Source organism: Castor canadensis, chromosome 4 (genome assembly GCF_047511655.1).
Source record: "Castor canadensis chromosome 4, mCasCan1.hap1v2, whole genome shotgun sequence".
NCBI classification, from domain to species: domain Eukaryota; kingdom Metazoa; phylum Chordata; class Mammalia; order Rodentia; family Castoridae; genus Castor; species Castor canadensis.
In genome coordinates this window covers 136,819,765-136,840,083 of record NC_133389.1, presented here as the reverse complement: position 1 = coordinate 136,840,083, position 20,319 = coordinate 136,819,765, and the positions used below count along the sequence as shown (strand labels likewise).

At 33.4% G+C, this 20,319-nt stretch overlaps 1 protein-coding gene across 1 annotated transcript in view; it reads right to left on the bottom strand.

Annotated features, from left to right (window-relative positions):
• Window positions 1-664: 664 nt before the first annotated feature.
• Window positions 665-20,319, bottom strand: part of Znf804a (zinc finger protein 804A) — a 395,234-nt gene continuing 375,579 nt past the window's right edge. Inside the window, exon 6 of the mRNA XM_074071238.1 lies at window positions 665-1,126. The gene's annotated coding sequence lies outside the window, so the exon portion shown is untranslated. The remainder of the gene's footprint in view (window positions 1,127-20,319) is intronic.

The following is a 20,319-nucleotide window of genomic DNA, read 5'->3' as shown; positions in this document are numbered from 1 at the left end:
CTACTCACTTAATTTATGTGACCCAAGCCTTCCAACTAAGTTAACAACTGATGAATGGGTAAAGGAAATGTGATTAGATAGGTAGGTAGATAGATAGATAGACAAATAGATAGATAGATAGATAGATAGATAGATAGATAGACAGATAGATAGATAAAAGATCACATCTAGAGATCATCATGTTGACCAATATAAACCAGGCTCAAAGGACCAAATATCACAAGTGCTCTCACTCATTTGTGGAACCTAGGCCTAAAATGATGATGATAATGATGATGATGATGGGCCATAGTGGGAATAGCAGGGGGAAGGGGGAAAAAAGGATACTTAGGGATGAAGAGGATAGAAAAATGTTACACACACACATATATCTATAAATACACACTTATATATACACACACACACATATATATATATGAAGGCAGCATAAGGAATCCCATCAAACAACATTTGAAAAGGGAGTGTGAGGAAATGGGAACATAATGGAGGGGGTGAATTTTTTCAAAGTACACTGTACATATCTGTGGAATTACCACAATAAACTTTTTTGGTATTATTAATGTATGCTAATTCAAAAATAAAATAAATCTAAAAAACGTAAAAATAGACTAACAAGAAATCGGTTAATAGAACAAAGGAAAAGTTTATTAATACATGCTTGTGAGAGATGACAAAGGAAGTGGCCCAAAGAAGTGGCTAACATTTTGAATGCATGTAACATCTTCATAGAGGAAGGAGAAAGGTAGAAGGAGCTCTTATTTTTCTGACAACAAATGATTTTAAGGCAGAAAATGGATCTTTAGGAAAGCACATGGGGCAAGCGGACAGTGTTCTGACTGTTTTACTTCTCTCCATTGTCAACTGCTTCTCTCCATTGACGCAGGTCAGTTTCTTCAGTCCTCGTACGGGAATTCTCTCTAGGAACAGAATTTAAGGTCATTGTATTTTTTTTTTTTGAAAGACTCTGCTTTTAGGCAGATGTTTGGACAGGGGAAGAGAGGACAGATTCTCCTTTTTGCATTTGTTTATTTTGAAATATCTTCAGCTCAAAATAATTTTTATACCACAGCTCTAAATTCAGGATTCTTTCATCACTAGGTCTTCATTTCGATGGTGCCAAATTTCACTGCATGGAGAAAAAAGTGGAGAAAAAATATTAGGCATATTTCTTACTGTCATTGATCTGAGATACTTTGTATTCATATCTACGGTACTCCCGAAGTGATTTCTAAGTGTATGATTAGTCGTTTTAAACTACATTACAATCTTTTACATTGACCTATTTTTCCTTAAAGATATTTGGTTCACAACAAATCCAGTAACAACAAAACAAGAATCAGTTACAATCTTTCACTCTTTAGGTTTCTTCTAATAGCATATGGACTTCTAATTTCAAACATTTAAGTGACAAAAGACATCTAATCAATAGAACAAAGTAGTAATGGTTTAACTTATAAAAGTATACATACACCTGAAGCATGTGTTGAAATATGGCTGCATTATCAAGAATTTATTTATTTATTTATTTATTTATCGACAGTACTGGAGTTTGTCCCTCATGCTTGCTAAGCTGGTGCTCTACCACTTTAGCCACACCCAAGCCGTTTTTTGCTTTGATTATTTTTCAGATGCTGTATCATGTTTTTTCCCCAGGGCTAGCCTCAGACTGCAATTCTCCTAAATGTGCTTCCCATGTAGTTGAGATTATAGGCATGCTCAACCATGTTTAAATCATTCATATACTTCACTGAAAACATCAACTACCTAGTAAAGCATTGTATTTTTAATTTTTTTATTCATTTATTCACATGAGCATACATTGTTTGGGTCATTTCTCCCCCCTGCTCCACTTTGTACCCCCTTCCCCCCCTCACTTCCAGTCAGAACCTGTTCTGCCCTTATCTCTAATTTTGTTGAAGAGAAGACATAAGCATTAGTAAGATAGACAAAACGTTTTTTGCTAGTTGGGTTAATGATAGCTATAAAGAGAGATTCCTAGCATTGCTTCCATGTACAAATGTGTTACAACCCAAGTTGATTCATCTCTACCTGATCTTTTCACTGGTTCCTGATCCCCTTCTCATATTGACCTCTGTCACTTTAAGGTTTCTGTATTAGTTCCTCTGCAGTGGGGACATCAAACACTTTCATGTTTTGGGTTTTCTACCTATCCCCGTACCTCCTGTATGTGCTCTCCCCTTTGTCATGTGACCTAAGTCCAATAACATGCTTTATTTGCTCTACATCTAAAGTCTGCATATGAGGAAGACATGCGATTTTTGGTCTTTTGAGCCTGGCTAATCTCGCTCAGGATGATGTTCTCCAGATCCATCCATTTACTTGCGAATGATAAGATTTCATTCTTCTCATGGCTGAGTAAAATTCCAGTGTATAAATACCCCATTTTCTTAATGCATTTGTCAATAGTGGGGCATCTTGGTTGTTTCCATAACTTTGGCTTTTGTGAATAACGCTGCAATAAACATGGATGTTCAGGTGCCTCTCAAGTAACTGTGTCACGTTCCTTTGTGTACATCCCCAGGAGTGAGATTGCTAGATCATATGGCAGATCTATGTTTAGATTTTTAAGAAGCCTCCAAATTTTTTTCCAGAGTGGTTGCACTAGCTTGCATTCCCATCAGCAGTGTATGAGTGTTCCTTTTTCCCCACATCCTCGCCAACCTCTGTTGTTGGTGGTGTTTTTGATGATTCCTATTTTAATAGGGGTGGGGTGATGTGGAATCTTAGTGAGGTTTTGATCTGCATTTCCTTTATGGCTAGAGATGGTGAGCATTTTTTTCATGTATTTTTTGGCTATTTGAATTTCTTCTTTTGAGAAAGTTCTGTTTAGTTCAGCTGCCCACTTCTTTATAGGTTCATTGATTTGGAGAGAGTTTAGTTTCTTAAGTTCCCTGTATATTCTGATTATCAGTCCTTTGTCTGATGTAAAGCTGGCAAGTATTTTCTCCCACTCTGTGGGTGGTCTCTTTAGGCACTGTATTTTTTAAGACACTGAAAGTATAGCCATAAAGACAAAATCAAAACCACTATCAATGTACTTTTAAAAGAGCACTTCTTTCTTATCCTTGGTATAAAAATCTACATATTTTATTGGAATTAATACATTGATGTTTTGCTTATTTAGTTAGACGTGGCTTGACATATGGAAACAAAGTCCAGGTGGAATTCCACTTTAGACACCTGGAGAGAAATACATGATTTGAAAGAATAATCTGTTAACTAAAAAAATCTAAAGTAGCCTGCAAAGCTACTTAGTTCTAAATTATTTAGTTTCTCAATTTGAACAGCATTTTGAATGTGATGTGATTAGAAGCTCTCTTTCTTTTGTGTCACAGTGATTTCTGAGCACAATAGATTTGACAACGGTCCCATGAGTTTCTCCTCCAGCAGGTATTCTCTGTCCTGTCTCTATCAGCTCTCCAGCACCCTCAGAAAATGAAGATAAAATAATTTCACACTTGTCCTTAAGACTCTCAGACACAGTTTCTATTGAATTACTTTCAAATGTAGGTTATTATTTTCACAAAACAGATGTTGTTCTTATAAAAATACATAGATATGTGAACAATTCCATCAGGTTCCTAAGGCTGTCAGGTAGCTTTTAAAAGTCTAAGAATCTATAATAGTGGCTTCTGGTATTTTTTCTGTAATTTTCTTATATGCCTTTTTCCCCTAAACATAATATCATGAAAAATACTAATCTATTCAACAAATTAAATTGCTGAAAGAGATAAATTTCATTTCCTACTCTGAAGCAACCCATTAAGCAACCCATAATTTCCTGAGGTAAATATAGGGAAATTGCTACATTTTACAGAAAATAATCTTGAACACGTTCCTTTTCAATATCCCAACCTGCAGTCACACTGGCTCACTGTTACTTTAGCACACAGACTAATGAGAGTATAATTAATAATCTGGCTTGAAATTTTCTATAATCTACAATTTGGTAAATTATAATTTACCAAAGTAACAGATTGAGGGTATGAGCAATTTTCAGAAAAGGTAGACTGGATTTCAAATTTAAAGAAACAAAAATGTCATTACAGTGCAATGAAATCCTCAGTAACTTTAAGATGCTTTCAGTAAAAGTACAATTAAACTTTTGACATTAAATTCTTTTTACAAATTAAAATTACATGTTAAAAGAGAAAAAATAATATCAGTTATTTGCAACATTTCTTAAAGGAATGTTTTATTAGTAGAAAATTAAAACAATTTATACAACTGCTACATCAAATTACCCATCCCTTTTCACTCCTCGTTCTATTCTCAGGTCTAATGTAATGTTTCATAAGTAAAAATACATAAATAAACAAATATGACAACACTTAATTAGCTGAGTTTTCCATGTAAATATGCAAATATGACATTTGAGGTAAACATCCTGCTTAGTCTGTACATTTTTCTGTTTTTCTGATAACTTTATTCTCAACACATACTCATTTCTGGCTGTGGGTTATTTGGGAGGGGAGAGTTTCCCCTGGCTCCATCAGTATGACCTACATGTGGGAAGATTATCTTTTTTCCATTAGAGAGAACCCTGTGTTAAGAGACTTTATGATGTCTCAATTTGACTAGACTGCAGTCCCCAGTGATTTAGTCAAATGCTAATGGAGATGCTGATCTTAAGAGATTTTGCAGAAGAAATTCAACTGACTCTTAGTTGACTTTAAGTAAAGATTATCCTGGATAATCAGGCTGATCCTGATTCAAACTGTTGGAAAGCTTTACATGTGGGCCTGAAGCCACCCTGAAAGTAAAAAAATTCTGTCTGTGGACAAGTACTTTGACTCTTTCTCATGTGTTACAGCTTGCCATGTCCTTTCTTTCTATATCTGCTTTCTCTGTGTATTTCATCTTTGCTTCAGCAACTGCTTCAATTGTGTAAGACAAGTCAATGCTAAGTTCATACACATAAACATATATAGAAATGTAGATAAATACTTCTCTGGTTGAACCCTGCTGATACTCCCCCTGACAAAGATGCAAAGACATGGTTGCTGGCAATGGGAGATTAAACTGATGTGTCCCGTCCATATAGGTGGGCCACTGATAGAATCTTCAACCATCCAGATACATTCACAGACCACACTAAACTTGTTCTATATTACTTACAAAATGATTGATGGTGATATACTCTGAAAATATATATTAGGAGAATTTAGTAGAATATGCTACAGAAAATGATCCTCTTTTGGTCCCAAGAATGCAACTGATATTGAATATCTGCTTTCTTTGCCACTTATTAGAGATATTCCTCATCTTAAAGTCAGTTGCCAGCCTCTGTTGCTTGCCTTGTAAGAAAACTCAGATCTTCATCCCTAAGAGATCTGATGGTCAAGTCTCTCCATTGCATCCACAGAAGTGTCCCTATTTTAGGTCCCTCACCTTTCTATCAATGTCATTGCTTTTACAGAGAAAATATATTTGGACTGAAAATACAAACATTTTTGGTTTTCTGATTTTGATTTTTTTTTTTTTAATTTTGTTTCTCAGAATCAGATTTTGGGCTGTGATTTTGCTCTCCAACTACAGTAAGCCTTATGACCTTCACACTGTGCTATGAGTTCATAGTTGAATCTTCATTCATTTCAATAACTTTGAATCTGTATAAAATACTTGGCATTAAAAAAGTATTGTGAGACTAGACATAGTGGCTCATGCTTCTAATCCTAGACACTTGTTAGGCAGAGATTGGGAAGTTTACAGATTGTGTCCAGCCTGGGCAAAGGGCTTACAAGACCCTTATCTCAACCTGAGTTTGGTGCCATGCACCTGTCATGCCAGCCAGCTATGTGGGAAGCATAAATAGGAGGATCCCAGTCTGAGGCTGGCCTGGCCAATAATGTATAATCCTAACTCAAAAATAACCAAAGCAAAAAGGATCAGAGTGTAGCTCAAATGGAAAAGCACATAATAGTAACCACAGACTCTGATTTCAACCTCCAATACTGCAAAAAATAAGGTAAAATACTTATTTAATGAATTTATTGTAATCTGGTTCTTAGAAAATTAGTGAGTAGTGCTTTATATTTGTAGAAACTAAATATGTAAGTGGCAAAGGTCTTTTAACCTGAGAGACAAGAATAAAAGACGGAGGTTATTTGACTTACTGTGGACTTATCCATTCAACACATGGGAAGGCCTAGGTTTACAAATAAAAGATTTATATATATTATATAGTATTTAATATACTAAAATTTTAACTGAATGATAATCTCAATATTCTTACATAGTTAGTTATAGTGAGTTGAGTCTCAATTGTTATTAGCAAATAAACCAAATTATCCAATGAAAATTTAAATAAATTTGAAACTCAAGAACTTGAACAAAGACCAGGAAAAATGCCTTTCCAATGTAAGTTCACAATACTTTAAACTATTTGTAAATGTGAAAAAACTAGAATGTTGTGACTCATTCTGCTTGGAAACAGAACTTAATGTCAATATTTTTAATAAAAGTAATAATTGCCTTAATATCTGCAAAGACTATGTTGTACAAACAAAAATTGTTCCCTTCTTTGATTTAAATGAAAATTTTTTTAAATATGCAGTATTGAAATATTATTTATTCAACTATTTTAATATTTATGAATAAATAAACTTGGGTAGTATTTCTACATATGATAAAATTCAATAAAGAAAGTTTAGAATTATCTGATTTTATTGGGATTTTGATGACTCATTTTTAAACTCAACCCTAGTTTATAAAGAAGTACAAATAGCAAGCTAAAATGATAGTAGGCATCATAAGATCTAACAATTTGATGGAAGGCTTTCAAGTCTTCTCTTTCACATCTTTCCACTCCTCCTAAACTGCCCCTTCTATAATTAATTCCAAATGAATATCACATGCAAGATGTCTTCGTCTTAAAGTAAGAGTGGTGGAGAACTCCCAAACTCAGTTAATATGATTTAAGCACAAGAACTGAACTACTTTTAAAAGGTAGAGATCTTGAATTTGTTGTAATATAAGTACATATTAATAAAGTGACTAGTTTTAGTTTCTTCTTCTACATATTCAGGATAGCAACACCTTGACTTAGTCACCTCTGTTCCCTTCTTTGGATTCTGTTTTCGATAAAGTTACTGGGATACTCTTGCTACTTGTACTTGGTTGAAGGTGGAAGCTAAATTCTAAGTTACTCATTTGGAGGCACTGAAAAACACCTTTCTTACTTTATTTAATTGCCTTTTTGCTATAGGTGTATATTATGGTCAAAATTCAAGTGTTAAAATATAATCATCAGTGTGTTGGTGTTAGGAGGTGGTGTGTTTGGATGAAGGATCAGATAATAAAGGTTAAGTCCTCCTGAACAGGATTGGTGTCTTCATCAAAGAGATCTGAGAGAGCTAGCTTCTTGCTTCCATCATCTGAGGACCCAGTAAGAACATGTTATCTATGAACAAGAAACTGGGCCTTCACAAGGCAGTGAATGTGTCAAAGTCTTGATCCTGGACTTCATATATATACATATATATGAACTAAATTTCTAGTATTCATAAGCTAACTAGTCAAAGATATTTTTTATAGAAGCCTGAATGAAATAAGAAAGAAAATTTGAAGCACATGCTAGAAAAGTCTATGATTCTGTACTTACTGTTGTGTGTGATTAGACTGAGGGCTCAGAAGAAGGGGAGAGGAGTAGAAAGAGCATCAGTCTTCTTAGAGAAAACCCAGCTGACTGGACAGAATGATGGTAGAAATATGGGCTTTTAAGGCCATTGTGATGAGAGCCCAGACAGAAATAAAGGAATCTGTCAATGCCTTGATCTTGAACTATGCAGCTTCCATAGAGTATGAACTAAATTTCTCTAATTTATGAGTTACCTTATTTATGGTATTGTGTTATGGCATTTTAAGGGACTATAGTTAAATATGTTTTTCATTTCACTGAGTGAAAAGTTGAAAGTTCTATATTTAGAATTTAGGAAAATCTATAAATTGGACATTTATGCTACTTTTATTTTCAAACATTCAAACAGCTTAAGTCAATATGGCCCCCAGAAAACTATAGATTTCTGGAAATATATCATGAAGCATGAATAAGACAGTAATAAAGAGTTCTTTGGCTTGTTGTGCCTTTGTACCATATAGATGCATATTCCTTGAATACCTTCTAGAAAGGAGGGTGGGTAAGTAAAATCATATTTAGAATATATCTTAAATTATTTGAAATACTTTAGAATAACTATAAATTTTAGTAGATAAAATGAATAATGTTCAGAGGAAAACATTATGTCTATGAAGTGCGTTTGTAAAACAAATATCTGTTTTTATTTTCCTTCTCAGCTAATCATTAATTTTCAGCATATATTGAGTATTTTCTAAATTATGGATATTATGCTAAATGACAATACAAGACTAGGAATGTTCTTATAGATCAAAATTATGAGACTGAGATAATAAAAAGTAAGTAAAATAAGATGTGATAAATGTTTTCACATATCTCTATTATTATTACTTTATGTTCATACCTTGAATCCAACAATACTATGATTTTAAGATGGTTTTAACATTATTTTGAAGGCCTTAGCTGTAACCTGTCAGTAATGGAAGGAATGCAATGGAGAAATGAACTAAGGCTAGAAATATTGAAGAAGCAGCACCAGTAATGCTCTGACTGAGGAAAATAATATAAAAAAATACAATAGTTTAGATACAGTATTAAAAATGTACTGGAACTTTTTTTGTAAATATCTTTATTAAAAAAGGCATTTTGAAGTGATTTATTTCCTTTTTGCATTCACTGGCACATAGCTTTTAATTTTACAATTATGTTAACATCAACTATCTCTTAGTATTATTTTATTTAAAATAAAACCAGCAATGTATTCAACAAAATGAAGTACTTTGGAATACATTTCATCTGGAACAAAGACTTCACATCCTTCTTTCCTCTTTCATGTCATGCCACAGAGATTACAACCCATAGAAGGCATATAGAATCCAGAGAACCTACACAGTCTGTCAGTCTCAGGCAGTAGACCAAAGATTTACAATAAATTAGGTCAAGGGATGCTGGATAGAGTAGAAATAAGAAAGACAATTTCTTCCTTGTGCTTTCCTATATCAATGATGAAGTTCAGAACTTAAATAATATGTTTCATAAAGAATAAGTTAGTGGATTTCTCCTGTCTATAAGATAGAAGGACAATGATTTCTGTTTCACATTTTCTGCAATCACATATGTCTGAAACACATTAGTGAACTTTAACTGTTGATATATATTGCAATCTCTGTATGTGCTTCTTTAAAAATGCGTGTTCCCAAGCACTTAGCCCATAAATTCTGTACCAGTAAGACTACAACATGTCCCAGGAATTTACAATGAATCAAGCACTTAGGTGATTTTTTACACAAGTGGTCCAGCTTTGCATTCATATTGATGATGTGAGCTAACCTGGCTCTCGGAATCAGCTTCAGTCTGAACCTTACCAGTTGTGTGAGTGTACTTAAGAAGCACAGACACCAACGGACACATTTTATTACATAGAATATAATCTGACTCTATATAACAAAAGTGAGCTATTTTGATTGTTGAATAAAGGAGGCTTTCTTGTAAAATATATGAGTTTTCATTGATTAATAAAAACTTCGATTCTCTGATATTCGTAGATATTAAGGAATAAGAATAATTTTTTCAAATTTTTTTATTCTTAATTTTATTTTAGCATTTTTATATGTATTTACATGTGTATACATTATTTTAACCACCTCCCCCTGCCCTGCCCCTCACCTCTGAACAGAACCTGCTGTGCCCTCTTATTCTCTGATTTTGTTGAAGAAAAAGCATAAAAAATGCTAAGAAAAATATAACATTTTTGCTAGTTTGAGATAAGGATAGCTGTACAGGGAGATTCTTTGTGTTGTTTCTATGCAACAACACAATGAAATTGTTTTCCTATACTCTTTTTCAATCTGCTCATTGTTGGTGTAAGAAAGACTACTGATTTTTATAAGTTGATTGTGTGTCCTGCTACTTTGCTAAAACTGTTTGAAGTGTCTAGGAGTTTTTCTAGTCTTTAAGGTGTAAGATCAGGTCATTGGTGAATAGGGAGAATTTGACTACTTTATCTATTTGTATTCCTTTTTTTTTTCTTGCCTTATAGCTCTAAAAAGGAATTCTAGGACTATGTTGAATAGGAGTGGGGAGAGTGGGCACCCTTGTCTCTTTTCTGACTTTAGGGGAAATGATTTCAGGTTTTCTCCATTAAGTATGATATTTGCTATAGGTTTGTCATATAGAACCTTTATAAAGTTGAGGTAAATTCCTTCTATTCCTAGCTTTATCAGAGCTTTTATCATGAAGTAGTATGAATCTTATCAAAGACTTTTTATGTATCTATTGAGATGATCAAATGGTTTTTTGTCTTTGCTTCTACTAATGTGATATATTACATTTAAAGATTTACATATATTGAACCATCCTTGCATCCTTGGGATGAAGCTGACATGGCCACAGTGAATGCTTATTCTGCTATGTGTTGAATTCACTTTACCATTATTTTCTTAAGGACTTTTGCACTAATGTTCATTAAGGAGATTGAACTGTAGTTCTCGTTTTTGGATGTGTCCTTGTCCAGTTTTGGAATGAGTATAATACTGGCTTCAAAGAATGAGTTAGGCAGTGTTTCTTCACTTTCTATTTCATGGAAAAGTTTAAGGACTGTTGGTATTTGTTCTCTTTAAAGGTCTGGTAGAATTCAGTAGAGAATCTGTCAGGTCCTGTACTTTTCTTTTTTGGGACACTTTTTATTGCTGCTCCAATTTCATTACATGTTGTAGATCTGTTAATATCTTCTTAGTTTGGTTTGAATGGTTATAAGTGTCTGGAAATTTGTCCATTTCTTCAAGATTTTCCAATTTATTGGAATGTAGGTTCTTAAAGTAGTCCCTGATGATTCCTCGGATTTCCTTGGTGTTTGTCGCTATCTCCTGTTTTTCATTTCTAATTTTACTAATTTGGGTCTTTTCCCTTCTCATTTTAGTCAAATTTGACAAAGGCTTGTCAATCTTGTTTATTTTTTCAAAGAACCAACTTTTTGTTTCATTGCTTTTTTGTATGTTTTTTGTGTTATCTATTTCAATAATTTTGGCCTTTTTATTATTTTTCACCTTCTGCTTATTTTGGATTTAGCTTGTTCTTGTTTGTCTAAGAGTTTGAGATGTAGCATTAGGTCATTTATTTGAGATCTTTCTGTCCTTTTAATATATGCACGCATGGCTATAAACTTTCCTCTTAGGACTGCCTTTGCTATGTCCCATAGATTCTGATATGTTGTGCTTTCATGTTCTTCAAATTTCAGGAAACTTTTGATTTCCTCTCTTATTTCCTCTATGTCCCTTGATTGCTGAGCAATATGATGTTCAACCTCTAATTGTTTGTGCATTTTCTGCTGCTGCTTTTGTTGTTGAGTTCTAGTTTTATTGCATTGTGACTAGATAGAATGCAGAGGGTTATTTCAATATTCTTATATTTGTTGAGGCTTGCATTGTGCGCTAAGAAATGGTCCATTTTGGAGAAAGTTCCATGGGCTGCTGAGAAGAATATATATTGTACCCATTGCAGGATGAAGTATTCTGTAGCCATAAGGTCCATTTGATCTCTAGTATCATTTAGTTCTAGGATTTCTTTGTTGATTTTTTGTTTGATAACCTATCTATTGGTGACAGAGGGGTATTACAGTCTCCTGGTACCACTGTGTTGGAGTCTATATGTGCTTTTATGTCCTTTAGTGTATGTTTGATGAAGTTGGGTACACTGACATTGGGTGGATAGAGGTTGATGATTATTATTTCCTTTTGATATATTTCTCCTTTTATTAATATGAAGTGATCTTCTTTGTTTCAATTGTTTAATGTAAGTTTGAAGTCCACTTTGTTGTAAGTATTGATGCTTCTGCCTGTTTTGGGGGGCCATTAGCTTGGTAAATCTTCTTCCAGCTTTCACCCTAAGTCAGTATTTATTTCTGTCAATAGGTGGATCTCTTATAAACAGCAGATTGTCATATGTTCCTTTTTAATCCAGTTTGCCGAATGGTGTCTTTTGATGGGGGAGTCGAGTCCATTAACATTCAGTGTTAATATTAACAGGTATGTGGTGATTCCTGCCATTTAGTTGTTTTCATTGTTTAAGGATTTGATTGTGTACAGCTGAATCAATGTTACTCTCTTATTACTTTTCTTCTTTTTTTTTTCCTGTGGTTTAATACTTCCCATCCTCTTGTGGTTTTGTTTGCTTTTTTCTGTTATATGCAGAATTTCCTGTAGAATCTTTTGTAGTGGTAGCTTGGTGGTTGTATATTGTTTTAGTTTCTGTTTATCATGGAAGACTTTTTTCCTTCATCAATTCTGAATGATAGCTTTGCTGGGTAGAGTATCCAGGGTCTGAAATTATTTTCTTTCAGTGCCTGACATACCTCCCTTGATGTACCTCTTGCTTTTAAGGTTTCTGTTGCAAAATATATACTGTTATTTTGATGGGTTTACCTTTAAAATTTTATTTTTTCTCTCTTACAGTCTTCAGTAGTCTTTCTCTGTTCTCTGTATTTGTTGTTTTAATGATAATATGCTGTGAAGAGGTTCTATTTTGGTCAAAACTGTGTGGTGTCTTGGAGATTTCCTGTACCTGAATGGGCAAATCTTTCACTAGTTTTGGGAAATTTTCTGTTATTATCTTATTGAATATATAACATATCCCTTTGACTTTCACCTCTTCTCTTTCTTCAATGCCTGTGATTCTTTAATTTGGTCTTTTGATGGAATTGCTGAGTTCTTGCATATTCCTTTTACAGCTTTTGAGTTGTTTGACTGAAAATTCTTCTGTTTTTTTCTTGAGCTTCTGTTTTATCTTCAAGCTCTAAGATTCTGTCTTTCACTTGTTCTAGGCTTCAGGAGTGCCTTCCATTGTGTTTTTTGTTTGACTACAGGGACTTTTTATTTCCTGGATATCTGTTTGATTCTTTTATCTGAGGTTTTCTTACCTTTATTCAACTCCTCTTTTATATTTTGTGTTGTCTTCTTTATTTCATATATTTTTTTTTTTATCATTTCCTTGGTTTCACTTTGATGTTTGTTGAAGTTCTCTCAACTCATTTAGTTGTTTCTGTGTCTCCTCAAGTTTTTTATTTTTGGTATCTTGAAATTTCTTCAATACATTTTATACTTTTGGTTACCTGTGTCTTGTAGCTTCTCCATGAGTTTCTCAGTGATCTCTTCCATGATTTCCTCTTTGAGGGAATTTGTGTGGGCATCACTGGGCACATTAGTGACATTTATCTTTTTTTTTTAGGTCAGGAACATTTTCTTCACTTCCCTCTAAGTCCTCTACTGTTTTTTTGAGAAGTATAGTTTCGTTCCTTCTCCCCATTACTCCAATTGGTTCTTTGCAACTATGTTCTTGGCTAGTTGGTGGTTTTAATTAAATATTTTCTTTCCCTTGATTTAATCTTTAGTTTTGACTGATTTGGTTGTTACCTAGGTTGATGTGGTATATCATTCCATGGCCTGGAAGTATAAATTAGCAATAACAGGTTCACAGGCTCAATGCCAGACCAGTTCCTTACTTCTTATATAGAAAACCTCTTGGTGATAAAATCTATAAACAGTATGGGTTGGGTGCTAATGGTTGTTTAGCTAGAGATAGAAATGTGGGTAATTGATAAAGATGTGCTAAAAAGGGGAGGCAAAAAGGTGTGGATGGGTGGTGAAGAGGTATGGGAGTTACTGGGTTTTGTGGCCCTTGTGTGTATTTGGTTTTATTTCTGATATTTTAGTGGAGTGTGCTTGTGTCAGGGGTTACAGGGGACTGGGGATGTGTACAATTGGCACAGTAGGCTAGTCAGTGTGTAGTGAGTGTATAGAAAGGAGGGATAATGTGGTTACAGGTTTGGGAAGGGTAGGAGGGGTAGGAGAAGATGGGGAGAGAGTGGATTACAAGGGGCAAAAAAGAGTAGTTGGGAGGGAGAACAATGGAAATAAAACTCTGTGACATCTTGGACCCTTAACCCATGGAAAGCCTACCTATGCCCTGCCACACTGAACCCAGTCCCAGTAAGTGTCTGCCTTGAGAAAAGTGGCACACCATCTCTCCCTGCCAGCTGATTGCAATGCTTCCTATGTAAACCTGCAGACCCAACAGGTGAGCAACACACACCACACATGACTCCCCTACCCACCCCCTGGAAACATAATCCAGTGCAGCTCCTGGACAAACTGAATCCCCTCCCACTCCTAACAAAACTGAAAAGCATAAACAGTGAATTCTAATCTAACACTGACAGTAGTGATGGGGTGGAACACTGAACCTGCCTAGGAGAAAGTGGATGGGACAAGGAGCCAAACTTTGAGTGAGCTAATGTGGGACAAGTAACAAAACTGGAAGTGGGAGTGGGATGACAAACCAACCTCTGAAAGTGGGGCCATGCTACTGCAGTGATTCAAGTGGTAGAGCACCTGCCTAGCAAGCACGAAGCACTGAGTTCAAACCCCAGTACTGCCACAATTAACCAAAGTGGGGTCATGGTGGATCTGTGAGTTGGTCTCTTGGGATTGAGGGCAATACTCAAAACTGAACTGCCCTACCTTGCTTGGGGAGGAGGTGGCCAGACAGATTTACAATGGTAAGGCAATGCAGCTGCCACTTGGCAAAAAAACAACAGCTCTAACCACCTCGCACAAACTGGGAGTGAGTTATCTCAGTTCCCAATTGCAACCTGCCCAGTGGACAGAAGGAATCAAACACTGCTCACAAGCCAGTCACCTGGTGAGACCACTTCAGAGTTCCCACTTGTAACAGACTGCCTATAACACCAAGGAAAGTGGGGGGAAAAAAGCCCTCCAGCTGTCCAACAAGAGGGACAATATCCTTCCCCACAAGGTCCACAATACCAAGTGCCAATAAAGGATTGGACACCAAAAGAATAAGTCCAGAACTTTTACCAAGCAAACTGAACTTTTTGTTGTTGTTGTACCTTTTTTTGTATTATTACCTTTTCCATCACCATTTTCTTATCCTTATTCTTACAAACTTCACTTTGTCTCCTTTTCTTATACTACTAAATAGTCTATAAATGAAGAGACTTGGTGAAATTTATTTAATTGCTCTGATACATTAATCAATAATATCACAAGGTTTTACATTATTCAAGACATAGATCTCTGCTACTTTACATGAGAAAACAACCTTGAGAATTTAAATTAAAGCAATCAGATCAATGGAGACCACACAGTGACCTGAGTTTAACTCTTTGGTAATGAAAATGGAACCTACTGGGTAAAAACTTTAGTAATATGTCATTTCCATAGGAGGAACTGATTGCATTTGTTTTTAAAGGATTGAAGGCATAATGTGCAGTACAAGATAAAATAACTTCCTTAATTCCTCTGTTCTCATAAGGGGTTGTGGAGGTAGGAAGGTAGGTGTGGATGGAAGGTTGTTCAGCAGTCATAGACTATAAGAAAGAACAAGTTCTCCATAATGCTAGCTTTTACTACAGTCATATCTCTCATATTTGTTGTTTAATACTATGTTGGGAAAAATATAAAAAGAATAATGTCAACAGGAATGTGATTTCTCTGGCAAGATTAATAACAAACTTCCAGAAAATTGGTGTAGGTAAAGAGCATAAAAATTTACAACAAAGTCTCAAAATAAAACAGATACTTACACCAATTTTTCATATTATATTCAATGGAATCATATGGATTTTTTGATAAAAATTGTTTGCTGTGAATTCAGGAATGAAAGTGATTTTAAATTTAAAAGACTTTAGGTAGCATTAGTTGTTTTATTAGAAATAAAAAGGCATGATAGATGAAAACAATAAACTAAAACTAAATATAGAGATAATATCCAATTATTTCTAAATAGAAGTAAATTTTTCATTAAATATTTGAAATATGTCTACAAGAGGACAGTGATTTCTTCAGGTATTAAATATTCCATATTTGAAAAATGTCATATTAACAAATGCATGCTCAACCACATAACTTAAGACATTCTATTGATCTACTCAATGTGCTCCTGGAAGTTTGTATGTAAGTTGTAATTTTCTCATTGAATCACATTTGAATTTCAAACGTAATTTATTTTTATTTCTGTTAAACAGCAACATACTGAGGAAAAAATTTAAAAGTTACTTTGAAAATATGAGTAGACACAATTTAAAGAGTGAAGATCAAATTTTTATAGTACAGTGATTTTTTTAAAAATATGTTTTCCAAGGACAAGAAAATTTGAAAGTATAATAAACTGGAAAGAATAAAAAAGAGCACAAATATTAGAAATACCAAGTAATATGTGTGAAGAATATAGAAAATGAGGAAAAAGCCATTTGGTCCTGTATCTTGAAGCAAAAATAATTACCAACAGGTTTTCAGGACCTTCCAAACATGCTTTCATGAGCTAACTGTTATATTATAATATCAATTTTGTTTTTTAAAATATATAAGCAAAATTAATGGATTCCTAGTTTTATTGTGAGTGAACTTTAATAATTGTTTTTATTTCATTTTCATTTTTATTATTTTAAATTAAATTCATTTTAGCTGCTACATAAAACATGACTTGCATTTATTTGGTAATGTGATCTTTAATCCATGAATACATTGTACAATGTTCAGTGAAGATGAACATTTATCTTTTCTTTATGACAAAAACATTCAAAACCTTTCTTTTGCCTTTCTTAAATACACAATACATTGTTATTCATAGTCATCTAACCATGGAACAGAACTCCAGAACTTATTATTCCCATCTATGTCTTAATACTGATTCAATCTCTCCCCATCCCTCCCTCCTTCTTACTCTCCACAGTCTCTGATTTTGTACTTCAATTTTGGTAATATCAACTTTATTCCTCACATTAATGAGATCATAAAGTATTTGTCTTTCTGAGCTGGGCTCATTTTACCTAACATAATGATATCTACCTCTATTCATGTATTTGTATGTGACAGGATTTCATCATTTGTTATGGCTGAAGTTTTTCATTTTATATATATATTTATATATGTAATTCCTTTAACCACTTATCAGTTAATGGCACTTATATTGCTTCCATTTCTTGACTAGAGTAGGTAGTGTCACAGTGAACTTGGGAGCACAGACAGATATCTCTTCAGAATATTTATTTTCTTCAGATATATATATAGAAAGTAGTAGGATTACTGGATCATATGGTGATTTTATGTTTTACTTTTGGAGAAATCTCCATGTTGCTTTCCATAATGGCTGTACTAATTTACCTTAACAATTAACAGTGTGCAAAGGATTTCATTTCTCTATATCCTCACCAACCTTTGTTATCTTTTGTCTTTTGGATAGCATCTATTTGTGGGGTGAGATAATATCTCATTTTAGTTTGATTTGGATTAATATTAATTCAATTTCTTTTTTGAGAAAAAATGATGCTATTTCTAAAATTACTAACCATTATTGCATAGCTTCTTAGGAGATTTTCCTAAGAATTCTATATTTTATGCAAAAAACCTTATTGCCAACAGCAGCTACTTCAAGTTGGAAACATTTTGCATTTACCTTCTATCTTATTTTGGAGATCTATATTCATAGGTTCATGATTGTTTTGTTCCTTTAAAAATAATGAACCATTTTTCACATTGCAGTTATATATCTTTCCTATGATACATGAGGAATCATACATTTACAGTTATTGTGGAAGAATGTTATTGTTTTATAGACAGCTGTTTTATCCATAACTTTGCTATATCTTCATCTGATGTTTTTCAGTAAAATATCAACTGGTAAGTCATATTAAACCAGATAAGAAACGCATACATTGCTCTACACAAATTATGATATTGTATTCTTGTTTATTTTAACTTTAATGGAAAAAGACAGATTTTGTTGAAAACTTGACAAATCAAGTGATTCTTTTATTTTCATGTTATTGTTATACTGGGGGTACATTGTGACATTTACAAAACTACTTACAATATATTGCAGTTGAATTCACCCCCTCCATCATTCTCATTTATCAAGCAGTTTTAATTAAAATTTCCCAGTTTACAAGGGTGAATAAAATAAGCATGACAACTACTTAATAAGGGGTTTCATCTTTTTTTTTTCAATTACGTTCATTACAGCAGCCCAGAATAATACACTGTTAAAAGATTAGGTGATGATACACTAGGGAAAAGTAAACACAATAAAAACAACACAAAAAATAAGTTTTTCACTAACAAAAGACAGCAACATAGTTTGGAATTGCAAAGCACAAAAAAAATCTCATGGTTAATAACTATAGTAGCCAAGTTAAACCAATCACCACATTCTTCACACTTCAGCTCTTTCTCAATAGTACAGAGTAATTGTCACTCACTCTTTGTCCCAAACAAGCCTCTGTTTCTCTTCTAATAAAGAAGATATCTTTTCTTTATAAGTATCCAAATACACACTGTTCTTTATTCTTTCATTATTGTATAGGCTAGGATTTTGGTATACCTGGAAAGTTATTCTGAAGAGTACATACTTTTTAGATATACCTTGAGGTTTTCTTTTTTTATTAGTAAATATTAATTATACAAGGAGGTTTCCTTGTGATATTTCCATATATGCATGTAATGTACTTTGATTAATTCACAACCTTTATTAATTTATTCCTCCTTCCACCTCTCTTCCACTTTGAAAATGTAGTGGGTTCATATGTTATTTCCATAAATACATACAATGTATGTTTATAATTTTCACCACCATCATCCTCTTCTTTCCTCCCAAAAAAATCACTTTTTTATTTATATCATATTAATATTGATATTAAGTTTTAACAATAAACCCACAAATTTACAGTCATTGTATTTTGCACAAGAGTATCAAAAATATGTTGGCAAAAAGAAAGCCTCTTCAATAATGGTGTTGGGAAAACAGCATGTGTATATACAGAAGGCTGAAACTGGACTACCTTTTCCTCACCATGTACAAATAGTAATTCAAAATGTATCAAAAATCTTAATGTAAGATGTAAAACTTTGAAATTACTAGAGAAAAACATAAGGAAAACACTTCAAGGTATAAGCATAGGCAATGACTTTCTCAGTAGAACTCCAATTACTCAGGAAATAAGAGCAAAAACTGACAAATGGAATGCACCACATTAAGCATTGTATTACCTGAAATTTCCTAATTTAATAATAACTTCTAGCTTTATTTTTTAGATGCCATTTCTTTTTTTTATATAAGCATGTCCTTCAACACTCAAAGCTATCACACAAGTCTTATTTCTTAATGTGCAATTAAATATATGAGTAACATGTAAGAGCTCATTATTTTGACTAAGTCGTCTTCCTTATGTGTTTATATTTCTATGAATTCTTTCAGGGTCCTACTTATGTGATAGTTATTCAAATATGCATATAATGACTCTCAATGACTTTATGTGCAAGCAGTTTTGACTGTTTTTTTGGTATGTGATCAAAAATTCATAACAATCTTATTCATATCTTGTTTTCAATAGGTTTTGCCATACCTTTCTTCACCAAAAGGATTACTGATTTGTCTAGTTACTTAAACAATTAAAACGTACATGTGTATGCTTAAATACCAACCACATATTCCACTTATCATACATTAACTATCTTTTCATTTTCTTATGACTCTATGTAGGAAATATCAAGTTACTTATTACTGTCACTGAGAAAAATTATTCTTTGTTACTTCTTATAGAAGGTTTTTAAGTGATATAAGCTTAATTGTCTCATATTTCATACAGTCATTTAGAATATGTTGTAAATAAATAAATATATTACTAATAATAAAATGTGAACTAAAAATAAACAAATACTGTTAAATTTAATTATGATGCTGGCTCTTGGATTTCATTTGAAATTTAGTGAATTCTAATTATGATTAATAATTGAATTGCAAACAAAGTGAGTTAAGGCTTGGAAAAATACATGTTTTAGGGCAAGGAGAAATGGTAAATCTCTATATCATTTGATAATTTTTCTTTGACCCTAACACTACTCTAAAATATAAATCTGTTTATTTTGAAAATAATCAAGCAGGGCTCTTTAAGACTATTAACATGATTCAAAATAGTTAAGAAACTGAAAAACTATGCTAGATTGAAGACTAAAGATTTGTGACAAGAAAATGTGGCATCTGCCCCTAAGACTGGATCTGAGATCTATAACAGACATTTTCAGGACATGGGTGAGATTTAAATTAGGCCTATAGATTAGAGTAGATTATTGGATCAATGCAAATTTCCCAGTTTAGATTGCTTTCTCCTTGGCACTCAAGAAATACAAAACAAAGTATTAAATGGTAATGGA